Source organism: Rattus norvegicus, chromosome 10 (assembly GCF_036323735.1).
Source record: "Rattus norvegicus strain BN/NHsdMcwi chromosome 10, GRCr8, whole genome shotgun sequence".
In the NCBI taxonomy this organism is placed as follows: Eukaryota; Metazoa; Chordata; class Mammalia; order Rodentia; family Muridae; genus Rattus; species Rattus norvegicus.
The window spans coordinates 41,616,739-41,628,354 of record NC_086028.1 but is presented as its reverse complement, the minus strand read 5'-3'; the positions used below and the strand labels follow the sequence as shown (position 1 = coordinate 41,628,354).

The 11,616-nt window shown below is 42.9% G+C and overlaps 1 long non-coding RNA gene across 4 annotated transcripts in view; it reads right to left on the bottom strand.

Annotated features, from left to right (window-relative positions):
* Positions 1 to 1,493: 1,493 nt before the first annotated feature.
* The window catches only part of LOC102553349 (uncharacterized), a 62,518-nt gene continuing 52,395 nt past the window's right edge, over positions 1,494 to 11,616 (bottom strand). For all 4 annotated transcript variants that reach the window (XR_010055354.1, XR_010055356.1, XR_010055353.1 and 1 more), the window contains one exon: positions 1,494 to 1,938. This is a non-coding gene — a long non-coding RNA (uncharacterized LOC102553349). The remainder of the gene's footprint in view (positions 1,939 to 11,616) is intronic.

Here is an 11,616-nt window from a genome sequence, read left to right as displayed (position 1 = left end):
GCAAAGGTCAGTTAGTAAATTCTTGCTCTGCAAATGTGAGGATCTGAGTTTAAGAACCCACCCACACAGAAAAGCTGGGTGTGGCCTGAGTTTGTAAACCCAGCAAGGGGGAGCAGAGACGGGAAGATCCTAGGGACTTGATGGGCAGCTCAAGGCTAGTGAGACATATTATATTAAGACATGAGAGCAGGGCTGTCTGTGAGAAGTCTTACCTAAGTACAGATGCCTGCTGTAAAACCTGCTGTCCAAGTTTGACCAGAGTCCACGTGGAGGAAGGAAAGACCTGACATTTGCAACTTCTGCCCTCCACCAGCATATTGTGGCATGCACGCACCTGCTTCTCATAGAAATAAATAAATGTTAAATGCTTAAAAAAATTAAGGTAGCCATACCTGAAAAATGACATGACATGGACTTGGACTTCTATAACTTTAATTTTTTCAAAATCTATTTTTAATGATGGCTCTTAAATGCTTTAACCTCCCTGCTAGCCCACCACCCACCAGAGGAAGTGGAAAAGAAAGGATATGGGGGAAGGGGACCTGTTTAGAAATGGTTCTTTGGAGCAACACCCATCTGTGTTGTCTGGAAATCAACAGTTCAGGTCACAGGCAGCAGCGACAGCTTGATCTTCTTGCAAACACTTCACGGCTACATCAGCAGTCCAGTTCGGCATAATCGGGATAGCAAACATGAATCAGCAATGGTGGTACTACCTAGCAGAACCACCCTGACCTTGGCTTCAGCTTGAGTCAACAGGAGGGTCCAACAGGAACACCAAGAAAAGTTCTCTGCTGTGCCTCTCTCAGGAAAGTAAAGATCAGTGAAGACTTGCGGCCTGCTAGCATTGCACATCTAGCTGTACCAGCAAGCCAAGCTCAGCCTCTGTCGCTGTCACTGTGTGGAGAGTCCTTTTTATACTCCCTCCAAGCATCACATGTCCTCCACAGGTCTGGCCTCAACAAGTGCATCTGTCTTAACCGACATCACTCTTCCAATCAACCCAAGTCTACAGAAGTGACAAGAAACTTCTGCACACCACCAGAAGTTTTTTTGGTACAGTTTTTCTCTGTGGAGTCTGGACAAATGGAGCTCAACAAAGGGATGTAAGGCAGTGTTCTTAATGAAGAACATCCTTCCACCTGTGTCTGCTTCGCAAATCTGCTTTAGCCTTTCACCTGTGTCTGCCTCAGGAAAACAGTCCTTTAAGTGTTTGCCCCAACAGAACACCATTCAACACAACTGACTTTCCAAAGGACACTTAAGTTTCCACTTCATACTTCTGGCCTGCATGTACATTCAAGCACACACACACACACACACACACACACACACACACGAAGATGGCAGAACACTGACTCAAACACACTCAACAAATGAACACACCCACTCTATACACACCGAAAATATAAAAGCAGAGTGGGTGTCAGGCCAAGGTGTGAGCTGTGGTCCCGCAGGCATTGTACCATAAATAAAAACCAGTTAGAGGCCACTAAAGAAGAAGCAAAGAACAATTCATTGTAATTTGCACAAAAGCAAAAGACTGTGCTTTTGAGTATCTACAATCAGAGGAGGGATGACATTGAAGATGAATACCCTCAATACGGAGAGTTCTGAGATAGTCATCAAGAAAAATGCACTGTAAAACTCCGTGAGACCCACCGATGCCATTTCTCTTATCACTGCTGCGGTACATGTGTTACCAGCCCCCTCTCTTCATCTCAATTCTTTCTATTATCTTTTCTATCTCAGTTTCTTCTTCAGGGAAATCTTCCTCCTACATTCAGATTACAGAAGGCCCCCTTGTTATGGGCTGCAGAATCAATGGCTGTTTTTTCTTCCCTGGTTATTTGTTGGGGGGGGGTGTATCTTCACTGGGCTGTAAATTCCGAGGAGCCCAAATTGAAACTGGTTTGTTCAACAATATAATCCCAGTACCTGGCAGGAAAACAGACAGGGGATGGGCGTTCAATAATTGTTTGAAAGTAAATGAGTCCCCGAGTGATTGCCAAGGAATAAAATGGATCACCCCAAACTAAACCAAGCTAAAATAGAGGCTTGAATACCAAAGGCTGATATCCATGGACACAAGTCTTGCCTGACTCCTCCTGGAGTCAGGAAATGAAAGGGACACAACTTACTTCCTGAAATTGAAAATAAGGACTAAAACTAAAAAGGCATGTTGCTAAGGAGGCTGTGGAGAACACATAGCGAGGGATTGTATTTCTCATCAATAGATACCACCCACATAGAGAAAAATTTAACAAATGAAAACACAAATAGCCATGCCCTCAGAATTAAAACTTTAACTTATAATACAGCTATCAGATGCAGTCAAATCTACTGTGAGCGGTGATATTCCTGGGGATGGGGTTCCTGAACTAGATAAAAGTAAACAGTATTATAAACACCCACATTCCTTTCTCTCTCTTTGCTGACTGTGGACATAGTATGACCAGTTGCCTGAGGCTCCTGCCACCATGTTTTCTCTGCTATGATGGACTGAAGCCTTGAACTGGAAGCCCGAATAAACCCTTCCCTCCTTAGGTTGGCTCGGTGAGGTATTTTGTTTCAGCGATGTGTAAAGTTGCTAATATAATGACTGCTGACCCCAATCCTAGTGGAAACAAGGTCAGTATTACAAAGAACATTGTTTTTTTTTTTTTTTTTTTTGGGGGTCATGGTTGCTTAATCTAACTCTGAGAAATTGGCTCTAGGATAGTAGGATATTAGAAATGAGCTCTAAGTAATTCCAGATCCACCAAATGAAGAGCCCTGGGACCATAATCCAACAGTGCAGCCTCCTTGTCCCACTCCCGGCTTCATCTGCAGGGATAGGAATGCATTAATCAATACCCGTCTGCACTGTGGGAGTTACGCATCTGTCTCTCTTCCACATCACCCACTGATTGCTCTTTGAAGAAGCAGTAGTTCCACTGACATTTCAAATACTTAGGTTTTTTTTTTCGGCTATTCTTTATGGCTTTCAGTAGCAATGGAAACTGTTGTAGTTACTGAGTTAGTAAGCTTAAGGGTAGCAACAAAACGAGGAAGGAAAGTGGACTGTGCCTGTGTGTTTAGTATATGTGTATATGCATGTACAAGTGTGTGCACATGTGTTTGATGTGTTTGCATGTGTGTTCATGTGTGCACATGGAGATGTGGGTGTGTAGAGACATGTTTGTGAATGTGTATGTATATATGTATGTATGTATGGGCATATATATGTATATATGTGTATGTGTATATATGTATGTACTATGTGCAGGTGTGCATTGTGTACATGTGCATACAGGTGTATGTATATGTGTATCTGTATAAATGTGGGTGTATGAGTATATGTGTGTACATGTCTTGATATATGCAGGTTTGTACCTATGTGCATATATCTGCACGTATATGTATGTGCATGTATGTATGTACATGTGTGTCTATATGGCATGTGTCTATGTGCATTTATGTGCCTGTGTGTGTGCATGTGGTATGTATTTGTATATTTGCATATGTGTGCCTATGTGTATTGTGTACCTGAGTGTGTATGTGTGTTCATATGTGTGCATATGCCAAATGTGCATGTGTGTACCAGCATGGGTATGTCTATGTGTGATAATGATAGTATATGCATTCTGCTCGTATTCTCTGTCCTGAGCTCATTATGTTCTCACAAAGAAGAGTCTATGTTTGAGCACAAAATAGTCCTTCCGACTTAAAAGAAAAGGCAAAGAATACAGCAAATACAGAGGCGAATACCAGCAGCAAACCACTGAACTGAGATTAGAACCCCCGTTGAAGGAATCAGAGAAAGAACTGGAAGAGCTTGAAGGGGCTCGAGACCCCATATGTACAACAATGCCAAGCAAAAGCTTCCAGGGACTAAGCCACTAACTAAAGACTATACATGGACTGACCCTGGACTCTGACCTCATAGGTAGCAATGAATATCCTAGTAAGAGCACCAGTGGAAGGGGAAGCCCTGGGTCCTGCTAAGACTGAACCCCCAGTGAACTAGACTGGTGGGGGGAGGGCAGCAATGGGGGGAGGGTTGGGAGGGGAACACCCATAAGGAAGGAGAGGGGGGAGGGGGATGTTTGCCCGGAAACCGGGAAAGGGAATAACACTCGAAATGTATATAAGAAATACTCAAGTTAATAAAAAAATAAAAAAATGAATAATAATACACTGCTATTATCACATGTTGTGAATAAAAGACTGAATCTATATAAAAAAAAAAAAAAAGAAAAGGCAAAGCACCAAAAGTCTAAAACTAAGCTTCTGATGGAGATTGTGCAGCCACAAGTAGTTGATTTGATAGGCTGTGGCATGCCTGACTTGTTCTTGATGAAAGAGGAGACTAAGGCAAAGGACCAAAGATGAGCTGTGTTTGAATGTTAGAATCATGAAGCTCACATACGAGCTCCATCGTTTAGAAACTGTTTCTGGAACCAAGTTTTTTTTATAAAAAATGAACTTGAGGTTCGAAATTATTATTTCATCATTTCCAAATTTCCCAAACCTCTCAAACGTTGGCAAAATAGGCATGTGTCACCAAATCCTGCTACATTAAAAATCGTATGAAATTGGGCCAGGTATTTCATTTCTTTTGGGCTGCTCTGTCATCTCGATTATGACTGAGTCCACTTACAGAACAACCGGAAGTCAAAGGACATGGATAATTATACAGTAGAATGTTAAGGATTAAATAATCAATATTTAATGTCTTCATGGCTTTTGGGAAAACAGGATTGTGTCCTATGCCAGACAGCTTCCTGTGAGCACAACAGAACATAGAGTTCACTAACTCCCTCCCGGGGCCTGACAGGATAGACTCCTGGCTCAGTACTTTTGCAGGGAGAATTGGAAGGCCATAGAGGGGGCACTGGGCTCCAGCAAAGGACTCACCTCATTGTCAAAAAGCATAAAGGAAAGAGGAGGGACCTGATATCCCGTAATTCCCTGAAGGTCCTCCTACTAGGCCAGGAGGATGCCTTCACCTCCATGATACAGAGGAAGACCAAGCCTTACTCAGGCTACATAACCTCCTCCACAATGACAAGCCTGAATCAACTCAGCTGTTACAAGCAGCTCAGGAAGACTCTGTCTGTGTACAATACATTGGAAGGGACTTAAGGGACCATTTATTTCCAGGGCTTCATCTTCGAGTAGAGCAATCAGATTTGTTAAGTAACTCAGCCAAAGTCACACATCAAGCACTGTGAGCTCAGCACAGCAGTAGGTCGTGCAGTTCCTGCCCAGAAACAAACTATTAAGCCAGCAGGCAAGACATCAAGTCTTGAAAGTTGGTCTGAAATGGAAGCATTCATAGAACCTGGGACGGTCATAAGCAGGTAGGCTGGGCCCAGACTTTGAAATTTGGAACAAGTGACTAAAGAGCAGCTGGAGATCAAGGTCAGGTATACACTGGGAATGATTACAGCTCCTTGGCAGCTTTCAAACAGGGTAAGGGGGAAAAAAAGCAACACCTACAGTCTCTTAAAATGGCTCGAAGCCAGGCTCCCTAAGGAAGTGATTGGGGAACAGACCCTGTAATTAGTCCCCAAAGCTTCTGCCACCCCCTATGGCACCTGCCATGACAGCTGTCCCTTCCCAAACAGCTCGGAGTCCTGAAGTGGCCTTGAAGCAGAGACAGAGCCAGTGAGGCCACCCCCACACTGTGGTGGCCTTGTAGCACTGGCAGAGACTCTGAAGCACACGGAAGAAGCTGAGGAGCCATGGCCTGGGCAGTGAACTCTTTTCTCTGCCAGGCAATGGCAGAGCTGCAGCCAGGACCTGTCTCTCAGCTGACAAACTGGGAGGCAGATCTGAGGGTTGGAGACCCTCCGACGAGCCTTCCAGGGCCACCCATGCTGCTAATCTCTGTGTGGCTTCTCAGAACAAGGAGAAACAGGGGATGGGTCATTAAAAAGACACCAGCTGAGAGCAATGGCATTTTCATTCTGGAGTCTTCTATCCAGTTGTCCTTTTCAGGGGACTCTTAGTGGAAAGGGATGGGTACAAGCTAAGCACACATCTCAAGGAAGAAGGACAGAATAGTTCTGTGCAAATTCATTTCATTTTTCCTACTTGTCAGAGGGATGATCCCTGCCTTCTGTGCTGTCTGAATCCACTGTCACTGATCAACCTTGTCTCTCAGGTCCTAAGGTTTCTGGGAAGTGTAGTCCTCTGGTGAAGCTTCCACTGGGAGCTTATATTTTAAAGAGAGTTTCCTTCTGGCTCCTTTTCTGTCTGATTACAAAACATAGAACAACCAGCCAGCATGAACATTGCTAGGGCATGGAGGTGAGGGTAAACACAGCCTAGAGAACATCATCTGGAATATGAATGGCTTCCAGGCTGTTTCTACTTGAAGAATACCCAGTAATTTCTTCAACTCTTCATGAGTCAGGAAGAATTTTAATAGGGCCCAACTTGTTGTTCTGCTGGGGACACTGCCTTCTCAGCAAGATGGCCATTGCTGCTTGATTATAACCACTGAGAAGGGAAGCCTGTGTTGTTCCTTTCTGAGCATGTTGAGAAGTCTTGTATCCATGCTTCTAAGCCACCTTCCTTCCCTTCAGTGGCCACAGTAAGTTTTCTCTGACAGGATCATACACTCATTTTCAGAACTCCAATACAGACACCCTTAAGAATGAGAGGTCCTTATGTGAATATTGGCTGCTGCATTTTCTATTCTGAGGAATCAGTATGAAAAAATTATATGTCTTAGAGCCTTTAAATGTATCAACTCCTTATGCATTCAACATCCATGTGCCGTCTATGGTGGTTTGGCAGTTGTAGCAGCCCTGAGAGCCCTGAGTGCTGACGATAACTTCCAGAAAATGCCAAACAATAAATATTTTGAAATGAATGGCTATTTTACTGCATCCTGCCTCTTCACTGGGGTGTGGGGTGGGTGCCACATGCCTGAGATGGGCAAGGTCTGAAGCAAGGGTCCACTGTGGTTTCCAGTCTCTTCTCTGGGTACCTGGGCACTGACAGGGTACTGTCAGGAGATGGAAGTCTGGAATGGGGCTCCAAGGTCTACCTTTCCCCTTGAGGTGTCTTTATGCCAGGCAGAGGTGGGAAGGTGGGGTCTGAGATGAGTGTTGAGAACACCTGAGACCTGGAGTGGAGGAAACTTTCCTTAGGAGTTTTAGGTGTGGTTCTTTAGTCTAAATTCTTCTCTGAAGTGATCCTTAATGAAGCAGCTCCCCTGAAAAAAACCCTTGCTTGTTCATACTGGTTTATTGGTGGTGGATATAAATGCATATACTTTATTCGGGGTGAACTAGGGATTAAATACCTTTTGCAGGAAAAAATATCCAGAAAGAAAGCTCATTGGCTGAAGGCTCAGGGCTATCTAGATACCTCATTAGCATGGAGAAGAACTCCAGGTGTTATGCTATGTGACTTAGTACCCATGGTCATTTAGTGGGATATCATGGTTGTGGTTACATGTTCAAGAGCAGGTACAGACGGGTAGGGAGTAGCTCCACTTCTATTCAGAGCTTGAGATTCCAGGGGTCTGAGTTCACTCAACCTTGCTCATTCTCATGTCTGTCTTGTAACATGGTTCCACAAGCCCTAAATGGCCTGCAAAAATTCACAGCTACTTGACTTCGCTATTATGATACGTTAATAGTTACGGATACTTTATGCAATAGGGGACATGGTTGTGCGTCAATAAAACTTTATTCACAAAATCAAGGAGGGGGCCAGATTTGTTTCTTTGGTTATTGTCTCTTGGCTCTGGTATAGATGATAATGTTTCCATCACTCAATTTTGTCCTAATCATTGAGGTTTAGAGTTACCACACAATGTAAAGCAGCTGGAAAGTCAGTTTGCACACTGCAAAGTAGCATGATGTCTGAGAACGTGAAGCTGCATGACTGGCATGCACCACACTTAATCCATGGGTATGTGACAGCAGCCAAATACGTCAGCAGAAGAAAATAAATACGACAGTGTACTGAGAAATAAGAAGTAAATGTAACACTGTAGAATAACACAAACATTGAAAAATGCAGGAAAGTTCCTAAGGGAATTGATAAACGATCAAATATTTATGGTAAATGATTTGTTCTGGGACTGTAGTTTAATAATGGGATCTAAAGAAGTTCTGTTAAAGCAAAGAGCATGCCAGCAGATAATAGGCTTGCGTTTCGTAACTTGGGACATGATTGAAATAGAAAATTATGGTCTCCTCAGACAATCAGTTTTCTTTTCTGTTGATGTTTTCCTGAGGCAAACACACGATGGAGTGTTTTCCTAAAGCAGACACTAGTGAAAAGATGTTTCGTTAAGGCAAGCACGTGAAAGGTCACATGATGAAAAAGCCTTCACTACACACAAGTCAGAAATCAGCGTCTTTCCTGTTCTGGATGATTCTATCCCCAACTTTCCATCCTGGAACTCTAGGAGAGATGCACACACTCTTTACTCATCTCAGGAATCTGTATATCTTGGTGTCTGTCTGTTGTCCTCTACACTGTGGTGAGGTTGAGTTGTAAATGTATCTCTTTTTATAAGAAGAACAAATATGTACTTGAATGAGTTCAATGGCAAAGAAAATAAATTCCTTATGTATATTTTCCCTTTTGGATCCCTAACAACGAGGATGATCCTCAAAAATGAAATGGTGGAATGACTTTTGTTAATGAAGAATGGAATCTTGACATATCATGAGAATAGTGAAGATTATTATCAAAAAGGTCAGACTTCTCAGCCTGGAAGAGATACAGAAAGAATCGTTAAGGGTGATGACTGGAGTTCATAACAGGCCTTTGGAGAGCCTTGATTTTTTTATATTTATTTTGTTAAATGTGGGGGTGAGGTAGAGGGAGGGTATATGACAGCACAGGCACATGAGTACCGGACTTCATGTGGGGAGGTCAAAGAACAACTCTTGGGAATCTGAGTTCTACTTCCATAGCGGCTTCCAGGAGTCAAATCCAGATCATTATGGCAAAAGACTTTATCCATAGAACCATCTAGGTGGACTGCAGTGAGAGTTTTGGTTTCTTAAAACCAAAACCAAAACCAAAAAAAAGTTATATTACATGAACATGTTTTTGTTTTAATCCCAGATGTGAGTTAAGGATAGAGCTGGCTCACATAATCCACAGCTATGATTTGTCTTGTGCTCTGAGAGGGGTGTATTCTGCCGGCTGAAGCTAGTTTGTGTTTGGAATTCTGGAGACTCTTCAGAGGGTATATAAATGCCAGAGCCCCAAGATAGGTAGTGGCTGCAGCCTTGATGTTACTTGTCTCTGATGCTGGTTCCTGCTGTTGCATTTGCTGTTTTGCTGGATTGCTGGATCTCTGTTTGTTCCTTGTTGGAGATATCCTGACAATGAAGAAGACTGGACTCGACAAAAAGGAACTCAATGCTTCTAATCAGCAGGAAGTAGTCTAAAGAGCTCTCCTTTTTCCTTCTAACCTTCTTTCTCACCTACCTACTGTTGGGGGTTTGGAAGGTATTGGGATGGAGTAATGTGTGCTGGATATAAGAAGCCAATAACATAGCCAAAAAGAATGGCTGTACTGGTCCTTGAAGAACTTTGTTTAAAAAGAAGGGTTTGGGGGTTGGAGAGGTTTCTCAGTGGTTTAGAACACTTACGACTCTTCTAGAGGACTCAATTTCCAGCATTCATACAGGGTAGCTAACAGTTGTTTATAATTCCAGAGCCATAGAAACAGATTCCCTCTTCTGGCCTCTGTAGGCACCTGCCTTTGTGTACAAATAGCCACACACATTAACACATAATGAAAAGTAAAATAAATATATTAAAAGGAAAGTGTCCATGTGCTTCAAGGTAGACAAGGAATACATATATTAAGACATGAGGTCTTTGCTTGTGCATCCCATCAATTAATAGGGATATTATTCAGTTTGTGCTTGCCTAATATGTTGTTTTATAAATTATAAAAACGTCTGGCAAAAGCAACTTATGGAAAGAGGAGTTTATTTGGGCTCATGGTTCAAGGGTGTTGTCCATCATAAGGGGGAAGTGACAGAAGCAGGAGCTTATGGCCACTGGTCGTGCTTTCTGTAGGCAAGAAGGGAGCAAGGGATTCCTGTGCTTGGCCAGCTTCCTATTTATATATGAACTCCAGAATCCTAGCCCAGGAAATGCTACTACTCATTTTATGGTAGATTCTCTCATCCCAGTGAATCTAATCAACAAAGGCCCTTATAGTTGTGTCCAGAAGTTTGTCTTTCAGGTGATTCTAGATTCTGTCAAGTTGGCAACAAGTACAGGTCTTCACACCTAAAAAGCACAAGGCCCTATACTGTCTGTAAATGCAGAACTTGGGAGGAAGCAGTAAGAGGGTCATAAGTTCAAGGCCACTGTTAGCTCCATAACAAGTGTGAAGTTGACCTGAAGATGAGAGCTCATAGCCAAAAGTACAAGTTACAAAAAGAAAAAAAAGATGGTCCACGTTAATGGTATCTGCTGCAAAGAAAAATATATAAGGTTTATGACATATAATAGAAATTATACCTCTTTAGGTTTTGATACCATCTGAAATAAGCCTTTTTACAACTTCGGGTGGTCTCCTTTCCTGCTTGCTTGGCCCTTTCACAGGACTGTTAGCCTTGTCTACAGATGGTTTACAGATCCTGTGAAGGCGTGCTATGTGCATCTGGTGGGCAGGGATCAGGGATGCTGTTAAGATCCCACAGTGGACAAGACAGCTTCCCACAACAGAGAATTATGTGGTTTAAAATGTCAATAGGGCCAAAATTGAGTCTCGGTATACTAGAGCATGCCTTCTCCACAGGGGTAATACTGCATCCGACAGGGTAAAAATTTGTTTTTAGGGAAGGAAAGAAAATCTTAGTATATTCCTGTGAGGATCACAGATACAGATTCAACACATGAAATTCACAGCGCAGGGCATTTTAGAACAAAAAGCCTCAAAGGCTCCTCGGGGAAATGATAATGAGAACAAGATTGGAAACACTAGTGTGGAGCAGGGATTAGCAGATATCTTTTTTCTCCTGGAGCCAAAGAGTAAGTTTGGGCATCTATAATTCTTGTGGCAACAACTCACGGAGTCTTGTCACCCAGAAGCACCATAGACAGATGACACACATGCACACCTGGATGGCTGTGGCTCGGTGAAACTCTGTGAAGTGAGGAGAAGGGCAGAAGAGTTGGCTCAGTGGTTGAGGGCACTTATTATTGAAGAAGTGCAGAAGACAAGGTTTCTTTAGTCCCCCCCCCCTTTTTTTTTACCAGCACTCACAAGATGGCTCACAATTATCTGGAATTCCAGCTCCAAGGGGTCCAGTGCCCTCTGCTGGCCCCATCAGACACCAGGCATGTGAATAGTACACATAAACTCATGGAGTCTCACACACATGCAAATAAATATAAGTAAATAAGAATGTCTATAACAAAACAAAGCAAGAGTAGAAAGGCAACAGTTGGCTTGGTGCATTGTGCCTGCAATGGCAACATTCTAGAAGTAGAGGCAGAAGGATCAGGAGTTAAAAATCAGACAGCTACATAGTGAGTTTGAAGTTAAAGCCAGTTTGAAGTACATAAGAGACCAGAGAGAGAGAGAGAGAGAGAGAGAGAGACAGAGAGAGACAGAGAGAGACAGAGAGA